This window comes from Anabrus simplex, chromosome 2 (assembly GCF_040414725.1).
Source record: "Anabrus simplex isolate iqAnaSimp1 chromosome 2, ASM4041472v1, whole genome shotgun sequence".
NCBI lineage: Eukaryota > Metazoa > Arthropoda > Insecta > Orthoptera > Tettigoniidae > Anabrus > Anabrus simplex.
The window spans coordinates 607914537-607940004 of NC_090266.1; the positions used below are offsets into that span (position 1 = coordinate 607914537).

Genomic DNA, 25468 nt, shown 5'->3' on the forward strand with positions numbered 1-25468 from the left:
TTCGATATTGTAGGCCTTACATTTAGTTTTCATCCCACTCTGAAATACCACTCTTATCATAGTCGGTACGGTAAAACTGAATAAAACATAAATGATCGCAAATTGTATTCTCTGTAACTTTTGTTATGTAGTACTTTTCGATAGGACCAAAAACATAGGTATTTAAAAATTAAAATTTTAGGCGCCTTCCCCTAAACTACAATTTCATCCAGGGTGAATAAAATTGTTTATAGCTTAGACTGTAGTATCTTATTCCCTAACTCTATATACCGATTTTCATTAAATTCTGTTAACTCATTTTCTCATAGCTTGGCATCGATATGGACTTGGCAACTAAAATACAAATTCATGAATATCTGTGTTATCATAGCCGGTATGGTAAAAATGTGCAAGACATAAATGGTCAGAAATTTAATTCTGTATAACTTTGGTTATGTAGTATTTATCGATACGACCACTAATAATATAAATATTTGAGAATAAAGGACGAGGAAATTAGACAGAAGTACATGGATGTGATTAGTGAGAAATTTCAGACAGTAGAGAGTAAGCAGGTTCAGGATATAGAAAGTGAATGGGTGGCATACAGGGATGCTGTAGCAGAAACAGCAAGGGAATGCCTAGGAACAACTGTGTGTAAAGATGGGAAAAGGCGAACATCTTGGTGGAATGATGAAGTAAGAGCAGCCTGTAAACGTAATTAGAAGGCTTATCAGAAATGGCTCCAAACAAGGACCAAGGCAGACAGGGATTTGTACATAGATGAAAGAAACAGAGCAAAACAAATAGTTGTTGAATCCAAAAAGAAGTCATGGGAAGATTTTGGTAATAACCTGGAAAGGCTAGGTCAAGCAGCAGGGAAACCTTTCTGGACAGTAATAAAGAATCTTAGGAAGGGAGGGAAAAAGGAAATGAACAGTGTTTTGAGGAATTCAGGTGAACTCATAATAGATCCCAGGGAATCAATGGAGAGGTGGAGGGAATATTTTGAACATCTTCTCAATGTAAAAGGAAATCATCTTGGTGGTGTTGCAAACAGCCAAGCTCATGGGGAGGAGGAAAATGATGTTGGTGAAATTATGCTTGAGGAAATGGAAAGGATGGTCAATAAACTCCATTGTCATAAGGCAGCAGGAATAGATGAAATTAGACCTGAAATGGTGAAGTATAGTGGGAAGGCAGGGATGAAATGGCTTCATAGAGTAGTAAAATTAGCATGGAGTGTTGGTAAGGTACCTTCAGATTGGACAAAAGCAGTAACTGCACCTATCTATAAGCAAGGGAACAGGAAGGATTGCAACAACTATAGAGGTATCTCATTGATTAGTATACCAGGCAAAGTATTCACCGGCATCTTGGAAGGAAGGGTGCGATCAGTCGTTGAGAGGAAGATGGATGAAAACCAGTGTGGTTTCAGACCACAGAGAGGCTATCAGGATCAGATTTTCAGTATGCGCCAGGAAATTGAAAAATGCTACGAGAGGAATAGGCAGCTGTGTTTATGTTTTGTAGATCTAGAGAAAGCATATGACAGGGTACCGAGGGAAAAGATGTTCACTACACTGGGGGACTATGGAATGAAAGGTAGATTATTAAAATCAATCAAAGGCATTTATGTTGACAATTGGGCTTCAGTGAGAATTGATGGTAGAATGAGTTCTTGGTTCAGGGTACGTACAGGGGTTAGACAAGGCTGTAATCTTTCACCTTTGCTGTTCGTAGTTTACATGGATCATCTGCTGAAAGGTATAAAATGGCAGGGAGGGATTCAGTTAGGTGGAAATGCAGTAAGCAGTTTGGCCTATGCTGACGACTTGGTCTTAATAGCAGACTGTGCCGAAAGCCTGCAGTCTAATATCTTGGAACTTGAAAATAGGTGCAATGAGTATGGTATGAAAATTAGCCTCTCGAAGACTAAACTGATATCAGTAGGTAAGAAATTCTACAGAACTGAATGTCGGATTGGGGGTACAAAGCTAGAACAGGTCGATAATTTCAAATATTTATGTTGTGTGTTCTCCCAGGATGGTAATATAGTAAGTGAGATTGAATCAAGGTGTAGTAAAGCTAATGCAGTGAACTCGTAGTTGCGATCAGCAGTATTCCGTAAGAAGGAAGTCAGCTCCCAGACGAAACTATCTTTATATCGGCCTGTTTTTAGACCAACTTTGCTTTGCGGGAGCGAAAGCTGGGTGGACTCAGATATATCTTATTCATAAGTTAGAAGTAACAGACATGAAAGTAGCAAGAATGATTGCTGGTACAAACAGGTGGGAACAATGGCAGGAGAGTACTCGGAATGAGGAGATAAAGGCTAATTTAGGAATGAACTCGATGGATGAAGCTGTACGCATAAACCGGCTTCGGTGGTGGGGTCATGTGAAGCGAATGGAGGAGGATAGGGTACCTAGGAGAATAATGGACTCTGCTATGGAGGGTAAGAGAAGTAGAGGGAGACCAAGACGACGATGGTCAGGTTCAGTTTCTAACGATTTAAAGATAAGAGGTATAGAACTAAATGAGGCCACAACACTAGTTGCATATCGAGGATTGTGGCGACGTTTAGTAAATTCTCAGAGGCTTGCAGACTGAACGCTATATCGCTATATATCCTGCTTATACTGCACAACCTCAATTTTCATTCACTATTTGTTCATTTTTATTACCATGTATAATACCTTTACCAGAGTTGGATGAAGGCATGCTATAATTAGGACATTCGAAGTAGTATCATTGTTTCTGACTTAATCACTGCTTTTATTTTTTTTAACATTCAAAGACCGAACATTACTACCTACTGGCCATGGGTACGTATTGCAAGGCGCAAGTATACTTGCACGACCATAGGACGGTAATGCCTTGGAGGTTGAGCCAGAGGTACTCCTGAAGCCTGTGGTAATGTGATGGGGAGGGCCCACGGAAAATAAACGGTGGTTGGTACGCGTGGATGCTGAGAGGGTGGAAGGAGTACCTTTGGTTGTAGGGCTGTTTTGTCTTATGTTATGTAAAAAAAAACAAGGCATCACTGGTATATGTCTTTAAATGACTGTACAGTTGAAGGTGTGCCGTAAAACTACCCCTGTCCACAATCTATTTCCATTTATACAGGTGAAAAGTTGTATGTTGCCTGAGGGCAACAGTATGCAGTAAAGGGTTAACTTTGAACAAACAACACCAAATGTAGAACATACACGATCTACACCTGTGGATGATAATCGATCTGTTAAGAGTTGCATAACTTTGTTTATTACCTCTTGCCAATAACATTTTCTAGAGATTTCCACCACTGCGAAGCTCAATCTACCATAAGTGTTTCAACTACAGTTGAACCTGACTTATACGTATATCAAGGGGAAGAGAAAAAACTACTTGTAACTCAAAATTACTTAGAAATCAGACTTATACAATACATAACATATTTACTAAAAAACTGCCTCTGTGGCTCCGTAGTAGAGTGTTGGCCTCCGGATCCCAAGATAGCGGGTTCAAACCCGGCAGAGGTAGTCGGATTTTTGAAGGGCGGAAAAAGTCCATTTGATACTCCATGTCGTAAGATGTCGGCATGTAAAAGATCTCTGGTGACACATTTGGTGTTTACCCGACAAAATTCATTAAATCTCAGCCATAGACGCCCAAGAGAGATCCGGTTTACTCTGTCTGCCATCTAGTGGGCCTAGAGTAAAACGGAACGTCAAAACTGACGAGCAGACAGCCAGATGGCGTCAAATCGAAATGTTAGCTGAGGCCATACGATTATTATTATTATTATTATTATTATTATTTACTAAAAAACTAATGGAATAGACCCACATGTGTAAATCCTTGCAAATAATAAATACATTAAAACAGAAAATATTATTTTGAACTTGGTCCAGCCTTAAAGAAATCAGATAGTTTGGCTTGTTTCACTTTTCTTGCATTAAGAGTATAAACCTACTTTTGCAAACTTAGTAATGAATTCAAAGCATTTTCACTACAACTTTTCGCACTGATGTAACGCTTACACACATCAATTGCACTTAACACTTCACTCAGTTCAGGTGTTTCAAAATTCTAGTCATTATCTCCATATCCATCAATGTCACTATCGCTTGTAGCTGGTCCATCACCACCGCGATGTTGGCATATACAGTATCAGCAATAATCTCTCAACCCGGTAGTTCTCCACATATAGCCAGATTATCATCGAAATGCATAAAAGTATTGAATTTTTCACCCTCCGGTAGCATTAGCTCAATGCCAACAAAACTTCGTCCCCATAATCATCATTAAAGGCAGCCTCTTCTAGTAAGACAACAGTTTTGCAGAAACAGTTGCTGATTGTGGACGATGACAACTGCTTCCAGGCAGCCAAAATAAAGTCCGTGGCTTGTAGCAAATTAATGGAGAGAGGTTCATTTCCTGCATCACTCATTGTTATTAACTGTTGAAACAGCATTTTTCTATAATGCACTTTGAAATTTGCAATGATGCCCAAATCAAGCGATTGTAGAACACTGGTACAGTTAGGAGGGAAAAATTCCACTCAGACATCTCCAGAATGATTTGAGGTGGATGTGCTGCACATCGATCCACAAGAAGAAGGATCGTCTTCTGTTTCTTTTTCATTTTAATGTCCAGTTTTTTCAACCTCTGTTCCATTAGAAGCACAGTCATCCAAGAATTTCTGTCGAATTCATATTCCGTAGATTTTGTATTCATACCTTTAAAACACGTCAGATTCTTCGATTTTCCTATGACAAGTGGAGGAAGTTTGTCAGATCCATCTGCATTGGTGGTGAGAAGTACTGTTACACAAAGAAGGAGATTGTAGCATAGGCCGGTCTCATCACAACTGTAGATGTTTGGAGGATGATAATCGCTTACGATTCTCGGCAGAACCTCTTCTTTCCAGTGTTGTACTGTGACGTCGTCCACAGCTTTTGAGTCACTGCAAATTGTTCTTCCTGTGATTCCATGACGATCTTTAAATCTTTGCAACCATCCTGATGAAGCCTTGAAATCTACAGTGATACTCATCATTTTAGCTAAATCTATCGCCTTTGCCTTCAGCCTGTCACCACTAATTGGTAGAGCTGCAACCCGCTTTTGCTGGAACCATGTGAAATTTGCTTTGTCTAAATCTATGCATCTTCCTTCTTGCTGATGGCTGCGCTTTGCTGATTTTGAACCCAGTTTTAAGAACGCATCCAAAATAGCGTTTCTTTCACTGATGACTGTACATAGCACGGTATAGGTGATCCCTAAGTCTGAAGTAATTTCAGTTATTGTTTTGTGTGGATTAGCGTCCACTTCTCATATAAACTTTGCTTTTTCATCTAGGGTAGAACTTTTCCTTTTTCTGTTCTCTACTTCTAATCAAAAGCAACTGAATGACAAAACTACTGTTCAACAGTAAACACCAGATACCGGCACCATGGACATTTTACTTCTCCGTTGTTCCCACAAAAGAAATTTTCATATTCAAACAAATTTACTGTATTTTCTTTTGTTTCTGCACCGAAACCGCCCACTTTGCTTGTAATGTATCTTAATCTTTGGCGGCATTGTGAAGGTCAAAAACGATGAAGCCAGAGAGAGGAGGAGCGAGACAGAGAGCGAAGGGGACTCATTCAGTTGGCCTTTGTTAAGCCGCCAGCAAGCAAGGGTCAACAATGTCACTCAGCGAAACTCTTTGTGTTCTGTTTTAGCACCGAAACCCGACCGCTCTACTTCCGCCTAAGCCGACAAAGAGGAAACTTCGTAAATACAGAAGTTTCTTTTAAAAAGCATGTGCTCATTACAATTACGCTAAATCTCAGTTATATTTCACTGACACTTAATACGTATCAAAACGAATTACGTATAAACAAGGTTTACTTAACATGCTTTTAAATTACATTTTGCCGGGACCTAAAGGAAATAACGTACAAATATGAATTATGCAGAACAGAGTTATGTATAAAGCAGGTTCAACTGTATGTGTGTCAATTTTCGCATTTACATTTTTTACCTGAAGATGTTCCATATTTTAGGAACGAAACATGTACTAATCTTTTACTGAAGTAATTGGACTTTAAGTTGGATTATGTATCTATTATCATGAACTAGCTATAAAAAATTAACTACTGGAAGGTGGACTACTTCTTTCAACCTTAGTTGAGTTAATGCCATTATGGAATCAAAACAATGGTATGTATAAGTTGTACACATTTTACATGTATGAAAATACATTGTGGTGTTGAGATCTGTCATTAATGGACTATAGATGAATGCAGATCTTCATAGAATGATCTTACTGTTTTATGTAGTAACACAATAAATATATATGTTAAAATCTTAAGGTGTTTTTTACAATTGTCTGGAAACACTTCCTTAATAAAATACATTCAACACTTTTGCTGAAGGTTGTGGTTCCTATTAGATTGAAATGTTCTAGAAGGGCAACTTCTCTTAAAGGCTTTGCGAGCTGAATGGCCGGGCTTGGTTTCATAAAGATGTTAAAAAGAAGTAGTATCCTCGCTGGTTTCACATCAGCCTGGTCAGCCCGTGTGCTGCCTTGAGTTGAATTCCAATTAAGATGTATGCATAATAATGTGGACGATATTTAATGTGATAAATTTTGATCCGAGCACATAGACAGGACTAGATACGAAGAATATCCAGTGTCTGTCATAGTTTAAATATATATCCTTGTTCTCTTTTGTTTCTTGAACTTTTGATGGCTGAAGTTGTCCTCCAATGAGGATGAAACATGTACCATGATTTAATGTTATTCTGAAAGAAGTACATTTAATTTGTATTGTAAAGGTGGAATTCTCCTAAAAGTACCATAACACTTGTTCAGTTCTTCCTTGATGGGTCCAGTTACAGCTTCCATCCCGTTTCACTAACAAAGAATTTCAACACACTAGTCTCACTTGTAGTAATGCAGTGAACCCCATCATGCCCAAAGTGAAAGTGCAGTGAAGGTGTAAAATTAAGAAATTATGTGAAAGAGTTCGGTGAAGAGATCTTCAGTACTGACAGAACAATTCTTTTTTGTAAAGCGTGCGAAGTTAAGGTAGCGACGGTAAAGTGATTTAAGAAGAAACAGCACTGTGCTATGGCTAAGCATAAAAACAGCACAAATCAAGTCTTCTGAACAAAGGCGGCAGGCTCTCTTGTTTGATAAAGCAAAATTTTCATGTACAAAACTTCCAGATTTCTCAAAAAACCTGTGCGAAATATTGGTGTCTACCAATATTCCGCTTAATAAAGTAAACAACGAACACCTCTGAAAATTCTTAACTAAATTCACAACGCAGTCAATCCCAGATGAGACAACATTGCAGAAAAAGTTATTTGCCCTCCTGTTATGAAGATGCACTTCAAAAAATCAGAATTAGTATAGGCAACAATAGCATCTGGGTATCCATTGATGAATCTCTGGATGTTTGTGGGAGGTACATTGCGAATGTTATAATTGGCACGCTTTTCATGGATCACCCAGGCGATATATATTTACTTCATTCAGAGGTTCTAGATGGAGCTAACCATTCCATAATTGTGGTACTTTTTGAAAATGCCAAGAAGCTTTTGTGGGATGGTGAAGTTAAGTGAGAACGAATTTTGTTGTTGGTAACCAATGCTGCGCCATACAGGGTGAAAGCAGCAAGGGGACTTAGGTACTCTACCCAAAAATTGTCCATTTAACATGTCTTGCTCACGGGTTGCACAGAGTTGCTGAAGAAATACAGCAGAATTTTCCTGATGTTCCTATTCCTCCTCAGCCAGTGCTCACTCAATGGTGAAAGTGGCTTAACGCAATGGAGTACTACTGTGAACACTACGAAACTGTGCGAGTAACTGCTTCTGCTTTTGACAGTAGTGAGACATCATCAATAAAAATTGTACAGGAACTGTTTTCCAATGATCTGTTGGGAAAATTAGTACATATTACTACAAATTATAAAGATTTGTCAAAAACTACCTATCGCCTACAATCCGCTGATTTAGACTTACGTGAGAGTTTGGGAATAGTAATGGACATGGTATCCGAAGTAGAACAAGCAAGAGGTAGAGTGCCAGTTATGCTGAAGAACAAACTCAGTAAGGTACTAAGTGCAAATGAGGGATACCCAACAATGTGCAAAATTAGTACCATTTTAGAGGGTAGTAGAAGTGGTTTAGACAAAGATGATCCACAGCTGCGCAGCAGTGAACTACCAACGTTTAAATACACTGTTGATGAGTCATGTGACACAGAAAGGAGCTTCTCCCAGTAAAAATAATCCTGAGCTACATTCGAAGTATATTTCTTTCTGACAGCCTGAGAATGCACATGGTCATGTTGTGCAATGCTGGCAGGGAAGAGGATTAAAAGGTATGTACTGTAACGTTTCAAATCACATTACAAGCTTTTATGTGTATTATTATTATTATTGTTGTAACTATTATTATTTGATTCAATTCTATAATCTGATTTTGCTATGTATTAATTATCACTTGCTTCATTGTATTTAATGGAGAGAGAGAGAGAGAGAGAGAGAGAGAGAGAGAGAGAGAGAGAGAGAGAGAGTGTGTGTGTGTGTGTGTTTTTTAGCATTAAGATTATGTAGAGTAAGATTTGCTGCCTAATATCTAATATCAGATATGGATATATTTTGTGAAACTTTAAGACATTACAACATATGGTGCAATACTATTACAGTAACTGTTGAGTCTTCGCTCCGTCATTGTATGCATTTAGTAGTATGAGATAATTTAGGGAGTTCCTAATTTGCCTGAGGCTATTTCAACACAATCTGTAATAATTTGGAGCTGCGTGGGAGTGATGTCATGGCCTGATTTAACTCTGACGTGGGTGTTATATCATGGGACAACTAGTGTCTATATATTAGAGGATTATCCTATAGCGGTGAGTCAGTTGAATGGAGAGGCTTGCCATGAAGTGTTGTTAGTTTGGAAGGACAGGCTCGAACGATGAAGTGTTGTAGTCAGATGGATGGAGCCTTGGTCGATGGATAGTAAATTGGAGAGTGAGGCCACAGTTTGTCAGTCAGTCATTTGAAGATAGAACAGTGACATGGGTATGTAGTCGTCAGTGACCACATGGATTAAATGTTCTGAGTGTGTTTTGTGTATCTGTTCGGTCGAGTTCTTGTGTCAGTTCGGTGACAGCCGTATATTGAGTCGTCCTAATGCAGACTATCAGTTATCAGTGAATTACTTGTAAAGTTGATTGTGAAGTGTGGTTATATTTTCAAACCATACTATATCTCGTTTGTGAAACTAAAAGGATACTTCACCAAATTAGGTTTGAGATACCTACATCTGATACCAACTCAAAGGAAAACATCATGATAACACTTCAAGGTACTGTTAAGTGAAACAGTGAGGGATAAATTTCTTGTAAAACTTTTAAATGTCCGGTCAAGTGGATTCAAAATTTAATGCCTAGAGTTTCTTTCAATTGTAATTTCAGAGTTTTATATTATTACTACAATTATCGCAGCAAGTCTCACCTGCTAAAGTCAACATTTAAAGAATATATTTTATTTAGTATCAAATACAATTAATTGTTTTATTTCAACGGTAGATCAGATAACCTCAAACTTTAGTTGGGAAACCAAACAACAATGTCCATTTCCCAGAACCTATATGTTATGCTGTCAAAGTAAGCTTATTACCCTACACCCTAGAGATATTCAAGATTCTAATCCATGTATTGTTACATGTATTTGTGACCTAAAGCACGAAGTGTCACCACAACGTGGAGCTCAATTTTTCAGAACTTGTCTGAATGACAGCATACCAAAGGTTGATATTGTGAAGAATATGCACATATAAGTCAACGGTACAACCAGTAAAAGTGAGGAGTGTAATTTTGGTTATATATTTGTATTTTGGGGGCATGTCAAGGTATTTGATAAGGGAAATCAATTTGAGATCGCGTACTATTACTAGTGAACCAAAGATGGACAAGGAAGACAATAGCACGTCATGTGACGAGGAGGCTATTGCTTCTATGGACATCCAAGGTGAGGCTGAGAATAGTGAGCTGACGAACACGATGGAAGGTTCTGAGGTGGTGGTGGTGGTGGTTACTGTTTTAAGAGGAAGTACAACTAGGCAAGCATCCTCAAGGTTCTGAGGTAATTCAGGAAAGCGCAGAAGGTGAGAAGCACAGAAACTCAAAAGGAAGTCTCATGGGGAATGAATCAAGTTTCTTTTTAAATTTGTTCATGGCTAAAATGACCGAGTTCTATGAAAAATAGGAATAAACACATGCGCAAATTAATTAGTAGGAGTAATGAAGATTTTAATAAACATATTCACTCTCTAAAGAGCAAAATGGAATTGAGTAATAGTAGTAACAATGCGATCAATAGTAAAATGGATACTAAGATATTAGAGGTAACTGATCAAACATCTAAATTATAAAATAAGTCAAATAAAGAGTGTGTTGAAACTGGAGGTGAAATGAAGTGAATTAGAGCAATCTTCATACTTGGATCAAACAAGTCAAGGAAACATGTACAGAGAACAGTAACAATATTGTACTGTTAAGTAATAAGATTTCTAGTAATCGGGAAGAAATTCATGAGGTGGTTGAGAAAAGATTGGACAAGATTTACGATACAGTTGGGCAAGATATGAGGGAACATGTTAGTAAAGTCGAACAGATTGAAAGAAGGCTTGGGGAGGTCAGAGAACTATGGAACAAACAGGAAACATTGTCACAGGAAGCGACAGAGAAAGAAGGAAAGTTACAGGAAGAATTGAGAATAATGAAAGAGAATGCTGAGAGAGTAGTGGAAGTAGTAGTTCTGAATTCCCAGAGAGTGATACAGCAAGAATTTAGAGGTCAGACAGCAAGAGAAGTGGTACTAACGAGTAGTTTGTTCAGTAGGGACCAAAATTTACCAAAGTTTTCTGGGAAACAGTTCAATCCTATGGAATTTGTAAAACTAGTTGAGAAAAGATTTGCAAGTACGTTGAAGAATAATATTATTGAATGGGAATACGTGTTGGAGATGTTATCGAATGTTATCGGAAAAAGTAGGGTTTCAAGTGTTCCGGAATAATATGTTTAATTTAGGAGAATTTAAAGAGAAGTTCGTTGACAAGTTTTGGGATGAATATGTACAAGGTCGGGAGAACACATTATGTTTGGTAAAAACAGAACAGTAGAGGGAGGGGGATACATGTTGGATAATTATCAGAGAAGGGGTAGTCATTATGATCAGCAGAGGATTAATAGAAATTTCAATGGTGATACGGGTCAGCAGAGTTACCAGAGACAATCCGACGATGGGAGGTGTGAGAATTTGAGTTATCAGAGAGATAATGATAGGTCGAATATGAACGTTATTCACGAGTCGTCATCGGGCCACAGTACTTCAAACTCTCAGGGGTTCGGATTAAGTACGTCACATGGACAGGCCGAAGGTAGAACTTGAACAGGTAACTAATGTAAATAATTGTGTAGTGAAAGTAGATTTAAGAGAACAGTGTCACTGTGACCTAAGTAATGTTAAGTGAGATATTTTAAGTAATGACGTAGTCATAATTAATAAGGTAATTAATCGTAGTAGTAAGTTAGACGTAAGACGTGATCTATTAAGATTTGTAAGTTAAGAAGGGCAAAATTGGACGAATTCAGTTTGGGTGACAAGGTGCTACTCAGGGTTCTAATTCCATCATCTACAGAGGCAGGAAATATGTCTAAATTATTTATTTTGTATCAGGGGTATTTCACGATTGTGAACCTTATCAGGAGCGTGCATATTCCTTACAAAATCAGGAAGGGAATACTGTCGGTACTTATAACATCAGAAATTTAAAGTACGTCACGTGAGAGTTGTTGAGATATTAGTAAGATAAGTAATCCTATAAGAAGCTGGCAAAATAACTGTAACTTCTGTGAATTTGCGTGTGAATCAAGTGTCGTATTGGTGCACTGAACTCCAGGGCCCTGTTTCATAAAACCTATTTCACTAATATTATTAGTAAAAACTAATAATATTAGTATTATGTTTCATAAAATTATTAGCTAATAATATTAGTTATTAGTTTATGAGTCAAAATTATTAGTAGATGTTCTTAATAATATTAGTAAAGTGTTTCAAAGACAGCATAACTAATAAAATTTACTTATATTATTAGAATTGTTTCTATTAGTGTATTTTGACTCATATTTCATATTATTAGTTAAACCAAAGTGTGTGGTATTTTGATATATTGGCATAAAATAGTTAAGATCAGTGAAATGGGTGACTCTGATTCAAATAGTAATTAGGAGAGAGTTTATATTCGCCGTCCAAGAACTTTTAGGCCAAGAACAGCCTATACTGGTATGGAACAATCTTATGAATACAATGAGAGATTTAGGTTAGATTACAGAACATTTGAATATACGCTTGATAGGGTTGGTAATATCTTAAGAATCTCCCACTGGAAGGAATGAAGCACTAACCTCAAAACAACAGCTTCAGATTGCACTGCACTGGTTAGGTAGTGGTGCACAGTATCATTGTATTTCTGATATCCATGGTGTTTCAAAAGCAACAGTCTGCCGAGTTGTGCACCAAGTTGTGACTGCGATAGACGACACTCTTCTTCAGGATGTTGTACGTTGGCCAGCTGACTGTGGGGAAGCAGTTGCCATATTCACTGAACTTGGTGGTATTCCTTTAGTTTGTGGAGTACTTGATGGAACACTGATCAAAATTGATGCAGCAAGTGCAAATGAACCAGCATTTGTTGATCGACATGGGAAACATTCCTTGGATGTTATGCTAGTATGTGGGCCAAATTTAGAATTCTACTATGTATGTGCAAATTGGCCTGGCAGTGTCAGCGATGCTAGGGTTTTAAGATTAAGTGGCTTGAACAACAGGATGGCTAATGGCTGGAGACCTTTTTCTGGTGCAGTTCTGCTTGGAGACTCCATCTACCCTTTAAAATCTTGGCTCATACCACCAGTAATCCAAGATTTTGCTAGTCGGTCTCAACAAAGATTTTTAAAAGCACATATATATAAAAAAAAAACAAGGAGGGTTATAGAGTGCAATAATAGGACTCCTTAAAGAAATATTTCCTGTCCTTAGCACTGGTATGCGATTAAATCCCACCTTTGCTTGTAAAGTCGTCAATGCTTGTGTAGTACTTTGTAACCTGTTAAGACGTCTAGGTAACTACATGGCTCCTGAAATGGAAGAGGATCATTTGGAGGAAGAGGATATTCAGGAGGGCAAGGAGGTTCCAGTCCAGGCTCAAGAAAAACTGCAATTCCTTTACGACCACTTCGTGTGAACAATGTGATGAATAAAAGACAAATCATATGAACACCTAACACAGGAATTTTGTACTTTTTATTTTTATTTGCATTTTTTACATCTGAGGTTGAACAACATCAAATTTACCATCTACATTTACTATAAAATATTCATTATTTGGTACAGAAGGTTCCTTTTCCTTTTCTGTTTCTAAACGTTCCTGAACGCCACTTGTGAGGGGTGAATGTTCAATATTGAATGCGTTTTCCTTCTCCCACACCTACAGCTCCAGCTTCCGGATTTCAAGTTGAAGCTTTCGCTTCTTAAGGGACTCAATTTCTTTACTTTCCTGGGGATCCCGGACAAGTACCCTCTTCTTGACAGTACCTATAAAAAAAAAGGAGAAAATAAGGCAGAAGTTAAGACTTACAGTTAAGCTAATTTATATTGGCTAATGTTTAACAATTTATTCCCGCTATTGATCTCGGGGTACCCATTTTATGGACAAAATTAATCTTTCAATCTAAGACTGTACCCCAGACGGAATGATCAAGAGAGACATTAGACGTGACATACGCAGCGAGTACTCTGAGAGAGGGATGAAGACAGAGTGCGCACGTGTGGTAGTGAAAGACATTTAAAGAAAAAGAGACATACCGGTACTTGTGCTAACCGCTCAAAGGAGGCAGTGCACGAGACATGTGATGTATCAGACATAGAATATGCGGGAGATTATGAATATACCACTCGGAACATACATGTAGTCTCCCGACCATGCTAGGAGTGGGACAAACTGTATTTGGAACAGTGTGGCTGATGGAACATTTGAGCGGTTCGTGCAAGTATGTCTCTCTTTTCCATTCACTCTCCTTCATTACCACACGTGCTCACTATCTATCTCTATCAAGGAACTACTCACTGCGTTCGACTGGTGTCCCGTCTAATATAAGTCTCACTCGATCATTCCATTTGGGTACAGTATTACACTGAAATACTAATTTTGATGTGACAAGTTATTTCCCTGTGTTCTCCATGCCTTCCCTATTTTTCCAGAAAAGGGGTACCGGTACTCTGAGACTGACAGGAATAAATTGTTAAACATCAGCCTATATAAATTGTCTGTAATGGACACATCTTCGGCTATTATGTTTTCATCTCTATTACAAACATCTTCAACTATTATTTGTCCTAATTATTATCAATACCATGTGTAATGTGTTAGTCCTAAACATATAAAGGGCTACAACAAAACAGGTATTGAAAGGTGGAACACACTCCATTACAGGTGAGTAAAAGTCAATACAGGTATATATAATGAAGTTAATAAATTGTATAATATGGAAATGTATACACTTTGCTGTTGATAGGCATCACACTCTTGTTTCATGTCAAAAACGACACCGTTCACTAGCAAATTAGCATTGCAGCCATCACTGAGAAGGCACGGGAAAAGCATCTCCAATGGTATGGTCATGTTCTGTGTGCCGCACCTGGAACAGTATTTTTTTTTTTTGGCTAGCGGCTTTATGTTGCACCAGCACAGATAGGTCTTATGGTGGCGATGGGATAGGAAAGGGCCAGGAGTTGGAAGGAAGCGGCCATGGCCATGCCCCAGCATTTACCTGGTGTGAAAATGGGAAACCACAGAAAACCATCTGCAAGGCTGCCGACAGTGGGATTCAAACCCACTATCTCCCAGATGCAAGCTCACAGCTGCGCGCCCCCAACCACACGGCCAACTCGCCCGGTCTTGGAACAGTTGCCAATTTAACTCACTCCTTTGAAATTAATGTGCAACGTGCACACAAATGTCCAGAGCAAAGCTGGCATAACACAGTAAATTATATGAAGACTCTCAAGTTAAGACTACACGATGCCCAATATCATGCAAAATGGCTCACCTTGCAGCAACTGGTAAATGCTAGGAATAATAAAAATTTGAAGGCCTAACTGCCTTGTAATCATTGAACCAAAATTTAAATTATAATATTACAAATTAAAAATACAATAACTCTTATCTTCTGAATGTTTTTTTTTTCAAACGCCCAATGTTTTAAAAGTTGCCCATATAATTTACATACCGTAGAGGTGCTTGAAGTATTATGGATTACCCATAATTATTACAGATTTTCCCTCACTATTAAGGAGAAAATATTATAGAAAAGGGAAGTTATCACAGAAAATAATTCTACAAATAAAGGACTGTGTCAGTGGTGCTCATTTCTGTACACACTAGTTGACCAGCTTACATATTTAACGGCACTTCCATTTGCGACAGGAACTAGGAACGTACCCGAGTTTCTGAACACTAATCCATTCGTTTCTGTAATGAGCGTGTTTAAAACTGGCATGCTCACTCTTGCCAATTTCAAGAAAGGCACAGGCATTAGAAGAGTGACTGATGGCTTGCTGTGAGCAATGTAGTCGACTTTTGTTGGTTGTAGTGGCTGTGTACAATGGTATTACTGTTGATACACTTTACAGATTGACATTTTATGATGAAGTGTAGCTACTTTGACATATGATACATTTATTTCAAGTTCTTCATGACATTAGTGTTCATGCAAAATATGTTCCAAGATGACAATACCAGAGTATGACAAACATGCTCAAGCATCACTTTTATGTACAGGATGTCCGAGAAGTCCCCGTACCCCTAGTTTCATACGTTTCATATTATTATTTTGTTATATTATGGCATGGACAATTGAGTTTGTATAATTGGGGAATTCAATAGTTGTTTTATTGGTATTGGTATCCCTGCTGCTAGCTTTGTTGTCAGTCTCATTTCAGTTAAGTCATGGCGGACGTGAGCGGACACAGCTACACTGTTGAGGAGCGATTAGTGGCGTGAGTGTGGGTGCATGAACGAGCACATATGGGGCAAACAATGACAGTGATAATGAGTGCATTTAGAGATTGCTTTGGCAAACCCCCACTTCGTAAAGCTACTCTACTTGATTGGCAGAAACGTGCGTTTGCTTCAGGCAGTATTAATAATCTTGACCATAGTGGCCGGTATTTGATCCGTATTGACTTGATCACAACAAATATGTAGGTGGATATTAATTATTTATATTTATTTACATAAGTCTAGTACATGTTTCGAGAATCCGAGAATCTTGACCAAGAATATAGCGCTCAATATTTTAATTCATACAGACTTTATTCTATTTTGTTTTATCGTATTCGACTGGATGGAATTTAATTCCATGCATCCACTCTTCAATATTTAAAATGTTAAATTGTATTGGCAATAGTTTTGTATTTCTTAATGGGGGGCCCCCCTTTTTATTAGGTCTTATTGTGTACAGGAATTTTAATTTTAATTTGACTGGCTGATGAAGGGAATGTATATAGATTCTCGAAACATGTACTAGACTTATGTAAATAAATATAAATAATTAATATTTAGTATTGACATATTTGTTGTGCTTCGGGCAGTGTCAAAGACAGGCCGTGTAGAGGACGTAAGAAGACGCGGGAAGAAACGTGTGCCGCCGTCGTTCAATCAATTGAGCAGTCTCCATCGAAATCCATTCGCAAAAGAGCAGCTGAACTTCAAGTACCGCGGTCAAAAATGCATGACCACATTAAAAGAGATTTGAAAATGAAAGGATTTAGGCCGATGCATGTGAATGAATTATCTGACAATGACATGGAGCAACGAGTTGCTGCCTGCCATGCTTTGTTGGCACAATTCCCAACTGCCGTGTCTCGCTCAAGAGTGTTATTTTCTGATGAATGTGTGATATATCGCAGTTCACATAGGAGGAATGTGGTTTTCTGCTCTAAGGAAAATCCTCATTATGTGCAAGAGTTGGAAAGGAACCCCCCTCATGTTATGGTATGGGCCGGGATATCATCACGTCACTTGTGCGGACCGTACATTTTTTATGGGCATGTGAATGGAAAATCTTATTTGCATATGTTACAATCTTGGTTAATACCTCAGCTTCCAGACAAGGGAATCATGGGTCATATGTGGTTACAGCAGGATCGGGCTCCAGCACATTTTGCTATTCAGGTGCGCGAGTTCCTTGATGAACAATTTCAAAGCCGCTGGATTGGCCGTGGCTCACCAACATCTCCAGCCCCGTTGAAATGGCCACCATGAAGCCCGGACCTTACCACGCCAGACAACTCATTATGGGGAATAATCAAGTCCCATGTGGCTCAACATCGGTACACGACTAATGAAGAATTGCACCAAAGTGTGGAGGAAGCCTTTCGTTCCATAACTCCTGGAATGCTCCACAAGATGTCAATGAGGACTTGGAGATGGATAGAACTCTGTGTATGGCATGATGGTGCAGATACAGATTCCCTGGATTCATAGTTTTTATATGCAAGTACTCCATTATAACATGAAACGTATGAAGCTAGGGGTATGGGGACTTCTCGGACACCCTGTACTGTGTTCCACTAAATGTAATGCAGGGAAAACAGATTTTGGTTAATAGTGGGCACCCTGAGCCTGTAAGTTTAAAGTCACAGTCAAGAGGTGGAATTAGATACCAGAATACAGTTTTAATTTACATCATTTCCAGCTTACCTCTAGCCCTTAGGTGGCTCCTGCTGATGCTGGAGCTCTCCATTTTGCCAGCTTCCCTCAATTTCATTGGTAGATATGCATTCTTCCAACAGCACTATATCATCACTGGTCGAAGCTGCAGCAGGTTCCACTGCAGGAAGAACAATTTCTCCCAGAGAATCTTTTATACTGAATCCCTGTAAAACAGGAGATTCTCTTCCAATTATGTTCAGAACCAGGTGGTCTATAACATCTAATTTCTTGGTACTTCCTCCCTCACTTCCAGTTTGACAAGCATTATCAACTTTTGCCTGTAAATAAAAGAAACCATGTAAGTCTAAAAGGATATCCTGTTATAACTGACTTTTGTATACAATTATTTTTGTATGCTTTTACACCTACTACAACAAAGATTTATAGATATCACTGGAATTCATTTCAGGTTATGTTCTGCTCAGTCACAATCATAAAAACACAAAGGATGGCTGTATGATGCATAATGTTAAATGACTATGGGTAGTATACTGCAAAGTAAACTCTAATGCGGAGCTAATAGTCTCCTCGTTCCCCCCCCCTCCCCCCTTAAAAAAAATTGTTTAATCTACTGCAATATCGACATCCAGTTGAGAAAAGGGTGGCTTGAATTCAGTAAATAAACACTAACATAACCTCCAACTAGGAGAAAAACAACAGCTAAAACTTACCACTGTTCTGCTCCTCATGTTAGGCCAAGTAGCATCCCGCACATACGTGTAATCTTTGTCAGCTGTAACCAGCCCAATAGCCACAGCATAATCCCGAAGCTCCATCCACACTTGCCTTTTTTGAGTCCTTCGTCACGGTTAGTGAAAAGGCTCCGAACAGCTGCCCGTTCAACTCCAGCACTTTTCGTAGGAAACTTTATTTTCTGACATTATTCTCCTTTCTTTTCCCCATCATATAGAAACGAACAACAAAAACGAAACAACGAAAATATATAAAATTTAAATTGAGTCAATCGAGCATATACGCACTGAATAGCCGGTAGTCAAGCTCAAAAAGCACAGAGTATGAGCGGGTCAAGCAAACAGAAACAAACTAAGAACCAAAGAACATGCAACAAATCAATTCTAATCTTAAACTGTATCAGCTGACTAATGAACTAATATTATTAGTGAAGCCATTGTATTAGTCATGCATATATCTTTATGAAACAGAATTTGGTTAACTAATAACTTGTTTTATGAGTTCTAATATTATTAGTTAGTTTTATGAAACAGGCCACAGTACATGGAAAAATAAGTGCTATATTGTTGTGAACTGTATTAGAAGGAGAGAACAGGACACTAAACAGTCATCTATGACAATGTGCGAGAAAAGTTCTCATATAAGTGATACTTTATAAAAAGTACTGATATGTTAAAAAAAAAAGAATATTGTATATTCATTTAAAATTATTTTTCGTATGTGTTAATTTCAGTGCTATACTGTTGTGAATTGTATGATAAGGAGAGAACGGGACACTAACGGTCATTTATTATCACAATGTGCGAGAAAGGTTCTCATAAAAGTGATATTTTGTAAAATATGTTGATTTATTGTAAAAAAAAAAAAAATGTTGTATAATAATTTAAAAGTATTTGTATGTGTCAATTTCAGTGTTATATATTAAGCTGTTCATAAATCAATCGATTCTTTGTTCTTCGATTTTGAGGGAGGCGAACTGTACCGGTTCAAATCCTGTTACAAGCTTTTGTCTGTATTATTATTTTATTTGTATTATTATTATTATTATTATTTGATTCAATTCTATAATCTGACTTTGCTATGTATTAATTAATTACCTCTCGCTTCATTGTATTTAATGTATTATGTGTGTGTATGTTAGCATTAAGATTATGTAGAGTAAGATTTGCTGCCCAATATCAGATATGGATATATTTTGTGAAACGTTTAAGACATTACAACATATGGTGCAATACTGTTACAGTAACTGTTGAGTCATCGCTCTGTCATTGTATGCATTTAGTAGTATGAAATCATTTAGGGAGTCCCTAATTTACCTGAGGCTATTTCAACACAATCTGCAATACTTTGGAGCTGGGTGGGAGTGATGTCATTGCCTGATTTAACTCTGACGTGGGTGTTATTATACCATATGACAACTAGTGTCTATATATATAGAGGAGTATCCTATAGCAGCGAGTCAGTTGAATGGAGGGGCTTGCCATGGAGTGTTGTAGTTAGTTTGGAAGGACAGGCTCAAACGATGAAGTGTTGTAGTCAGATGGATGGAGCCTTGGTCGATGGATAGTCATTTGGAGAGTGAGGCCACAGTTGGTCAGTCAGCCAGTCAGTTGAAGATAGAACAGTAACATGGATATGTAGTTGTTAGTGACCAAATGGATTAAATGTTCGGAGTGTGTTTCGTGTATCTGTTCGGTTGAGTTCTTGTGTCAGTTCGGTGACAGCCGAATACTGAGTCGTCATAATGGAGACTAACAGTTATCAGTGAATTACTTGTAAAGTAGATTGTGAAGTGTGGTTATATTTTCAAACCATGCTAAAAGGATACTTCACCAAATTAGGTTTGAGATACCTACACCTGATACCAACTCAAAGGAATATGTCACAACAACACTCAGGCCCGGTTTCATCAATACATGTTAGTACTTAACAAGGTGTTAAATCATTTTAACATACGATTTAAGAAAATTTGCGTTTCATCAACAACTGTTAACATTAACAAATGTTAAACTGCGTATTAAAGTTAACATCAGCCATTTCCAATGTTAAATGGCTAACATTAGCATTTAGCAACCTGTTCCAAAATGGCTGCTGTGAATCTCGCTTTCGATGCGGAATTGCTCTATTTAGATCATTTACAAAACAATCCTGATCGAAGAAGAGTTCAGCGACGTAATGACTTTTGAAAATTTGACGGATGCGGAATTTCTTCATAGATACAGGTTATCGAAAATAGTCGTTGCTAAGGTTATTGACGAAATTCGAGTGAGGTTAGAATACCCTACGACGAGAAACTTAACCTCTTTCTCCAATGTTGCAGGTACTGATAATATTACGATTTTTTGCTACTGGTTATTTTCACATAATGGTCGGAGACAATGCTGGAATTTCTAAAGCCACTGTTAGTAGAGTTGTTTGACGAGTGTCTGCAGCAATAGCATCCACGAGGAGGAGGCATATAACATTACATTCCCTTCAGTAGAAATTATCCGCGACTTCTATGAAATAAGCCGTTTTCCTAGTGTTTGTTCTAGGTGCAATAGATTACACACATGTAAGAATCCAATCACCTGGAGGCAATTGGGCCGAAATATATCGTAATCGGAAGGGATATTTCTCTGTTAATGTTCAGGTGATTAATGAGCCTAACCTCCAAATCAGGGATATACCGTACTTGCTAGGTGGTCTGGTTCTGCACACGACAATACAATATTTAATAACTCCCAAATCGGAGCACAGTTTGAAGTTGGACAATTAACGAAGTGATGTTGTTAGGTGACGTGGATACCCGCTAAAAAAGTATCTGTTAACCCCATTGAAACCATCGCGGACTTTCTCCCACGCCTCGTCTTTTTGTTTTATCGTCAAGCCATCCGTGCGCTTGCACTCAATAACTTATATACGTTTACTAACTAATTCAATTAACAACTCTTTTTCGAAGGAGGAAAAATTAGAACTACGATTCCGTTTCACTTTTCGCGCCATATTTTACAGCTGTACGCAAACAAAAGCGCATCGGAGCGCGCTGTAAAACAGCATGTTCGTTCCACTGCCTCCTTGATTCGCACCAGTTCGCAATATTGGGAAAGTTAACAGTAGATTAGTTAACATTTCACAAGAAAAGTTTGATGAAACGCAAGAAACCTAGCAAGATGTTAAAATTTTAACTCCGTATTAACTAACAACTTGTTAGTATATATTTAACATGTGTTGATGAAATCGGGCCTCAAAGTGTTCAAGGTACTGTTAAGTGAAACAGCGAGGGATAATTTTCTTGTAAAAAATTCCAAACGACAATGTCCTTTTCCCAGAACCTATATGTTATGCTGTCAAAGAAAGATTATTCCCCTACACCCTAGAGATATTAAAGATTCTCATTCTATTATCGTTACATTTATTTGTAGCTGGCGCCCATCAACAATTGTATGTGTACATAATCAGGTAAGTACAAGGAGAGACCACATAGTCAGACAATTGAGTATTTTATTTCATGAATATTTTAATTCAGTTTCATTTTAAAATAATGAGTCAACCACAGTACAATAATGAACTCAATAAACTTCCTGTTAGGCAGTGTCTTCTAATTTATGCTGACAGATACCATAAAGCAAGGATGCTCAACATACATCCCCCAAAAGTATTGTATGGGGCCCCCCTGGCTGCATTTTTATAATGTGCATAAGTTTTAGTTTATGTTTTTCATATATATCGAAAAACCTAGTTAATAAAAGAACTTTGTTGCAATTTACAGAGAAATGAAATAAAACCAAAAATCTTGAATTATTCATAGATTTCTTCTTGATGTGAGGTTTCTTTTACTTGACTTAAGGAAAGTTCTTAGATGCATAATTATTCCCACCTTAAAAGCAGGTAATGATTAGACTTTCTCCATTCATTTCTTGGAATTACAGCTGCAGACTTCCCCAGAGAATGAATGACTGGCACCATTCCATGGGAGGTTAGATAGTTACAAGTTATCTTGGTATATCCACAGGAAAGGTCAGTTTACACCTGAAAAGTGCTTTGGGAGTTTCATTGCTGTTTACTACTTTACTACGAACTAACATTCTTATGAACAACTGATATTTAAAGTTGTTTTAACCATTTATTTGTGAAAAAAATGTCCCTACAAAACTGGACAGTGAGTGCCGTGTTTTTTGAAGAAAAATGGACTGACAACTATTTTTGTAGTGAGAACAGTGGAAAAGTAATGTGACTGATATGCAAGGAAACATTTCAGTTTTTAAATGATACAACATCAGGCAGTATTATGATTCAAAACATAGATCTGTACATGATAAATATGCTGGAGTATTACAGAAGGAAACTATTTCAAATTTAATGAAAGGTCTCACCGCTCAGCAACAAAGGTTCATGGAACAGATTGAGGAAAATATATAACTGTAGTCCACGCTAGTTATGGAGTTGCATATTTATTAGCCACAAAAGGGGAACCATTTTCTAATGGGGAGTTTGTGAAAAATTTTATACTTTCTGCAATAGAAGAAATGTGTCCTGAAAAGAAACAACTGATCAATTCAGTCAGCTTATTGCGGAGCACAACGAGAAGAACTCAGGGATAATTTGTGCATGCAACTGCACAAAAGATCAAAATCATTCGAGTGCTTTTGGTTGGCTTTGCATGGAAGTAATAATGTCCGTGATACAGCACAGCTTTTAATTTTTATTTGTGGCATTGACAAAGCATGTGAAATAACTGAGAAGCTGGCGTCTTTAAAAAGCATCCACGGAACTACAACAGGTGAGGATTTGTTTCTCTAACCGAGTAAAACATTGAAAGATTTCGATTTACAACAGATGGAGCAAGAATATGAGTGGTACAAAAACTGGATTAACCGATAGAATAAGAAACAAATATACTAACAGAAATACTGATATGTCTCTTGAATTACACTGCATTATTCATCAACAAGTAGTATGTGCAAAAGAAATAAATTTACAACATGTGATGAACACAGTGACAGCTATAATTGATCACATGGACTATCATCAGCTGTTCCAGTCATTTCTGGCTGCAACTGACTGTGATTACAGCAATATAATTTATCACAGCGAGGTACGCTGACTTAGTTGTGGTAATATTTTGAAATTCTTCTTTCACCTTCATGAAAAAATAAGCACATGTATAGAACAGGAAACAGAAAGAAGTGGTAGAAATTGGGGACGAAAACTGGATGTGGAATTTAGCAATATTCAGAGTAGAAACAAAGGAGGACATCATTAAGGTAAGTTCCAGATTTCAAGTTCCTAAGTTTATAACAGAAATAAACATAAATATTTATTTCTAAATATTTCAGTGATATTTGATAGAATCTTATGATGTTCTTTCAAAAACTAAATATGTCATTCTATTTTAATTGTTTCTTTTTCAGGTGTAATAGTGTTACCATATCATTGTTGCCGGAACAAAACCTCCTATGTGATAACATTTCTGGAGATGTACTGACCCGCAGCACATACATTATGAAGAGCGAGAATGCCTTGACCGGCCAAAGTTCTAAGCTAACATATTTATCATAGGAGGTTCTGTCCCGGCAGCAACGATATATTTTCTATTTCAGGTAGTTTATAAATATATTAACTTAAAATTAGTTTCGGCAGACTGAAGAGCCTAACAGTTTTAAATTAACTGAGTAGGAACTGAAAAAAATGGCTTCAGATATATCAAAGGATCTCTAGGTTGTTAAGTATTTTTGATAGAAACTTTTTTTCCATTCATTAATCACATGATTCTAGCTATTGTACAAAATTGGCTGCTGACTTGTTTTTAACTGTCCAATTCCTTGGCTGATAAGTCAGCAGCAAGACCTTCAGTTCAGAGGGTTTCAGTACACTGATCAACACTACATAGGAGATTTCTCAACAGTATAAAGTGAGATGAATCTTTGTAATGAGTTTTTATGACCAGATGCTCTTCCTGATTTTGACCTCATGAAAATCCTCCGCCTGTTTCCAGTCATTCAACCAGGTCAGGAATGGAATGAATGAAGCCCCCATCCTGCGGCGAGGATAGGAATTGTGCCGGCTGCCGAAGCCTGTTGCACTCCTCCGGGGCAATGATTGATGACTGACTTTCAGAGGAAATGATATTGAAGAGTGTTGGTGGAATGAAAGATGAAAGGGAAAACCAGAGTGTCCGGAGAAAAACCTGTCGCCTCTGCTTTGTCCAGCAAAAATCACACATGGAGTGACCAGGATTTGAACCATGGAACCCAGCGGTGAGAGGCCAGCGCGCTGCTACCTGAGCCACGGAGGCTCCCACGTTAACCTCATTAGAGGAGTTAATAAAATGAAATGAATGACATGATATATGATAGTAGGAAGGGAGAGGCACATAGCCTACTTCTTTTGAATAGGACCAAGGGGTCTATTCAAGGCTTTATGTATCCATTTGATGGACAAATCACCATTAACAGCATCATATGACCTCACTCCATATGAGCACTGTGGAGAGGCTTGGAATTTAATCCAGGCTTTTGGTATGCAATCTAGTGATTATAAATTGAATACCACCACCTCTCCTACCCTACCGGCCAACATTCTGATGGTGACATTTTTTTCAACCACCAGGACTCAAACCGGCTAACCACACTGTCAGACCATATAGACTTCACGTCTTAGCCACCAGGTGGGCTAATTACATTTATAAACATATTTAAAACCGAGCTTGATAGGTGCAGTCGCTTAAGCGCAGCCAGTATCGAGTACTCGGGAGATAGTGGGTTCAAACTCCACTGTCGGCAGCCCTGAAGATGGTTTTCCGTGGTTTTCTATTTTCACACCAGGCAAATGCTGGGGATGTACCTTAATTAAGGCCACGGCCTCTTCCTTCCCACTCCTAGCCTTTTCCTATCCCATCGTCGTCACAAGACCTATCTGTGTCGGTGCGACGTAAAACAACTTGTAAAAAAAAAAACAGATTTAAATAAAAAAACTAAATACTCGA

General features: G+C 38.0%; 1 protein-coding gene across 1 annotated transcript in view; it reads right to left on the reverse strand.

Annotated features, from left to right (window-relative positions):
• Positions 1-25468, reverse strand: part of LOC136864250 (transmembrane protein 192) — a 188238-nt gene that overhangs the window by 138720 nt on the left and 24050 nt on the right. The gene's annotated exons all lie outside the window — the stretch shown is intronic.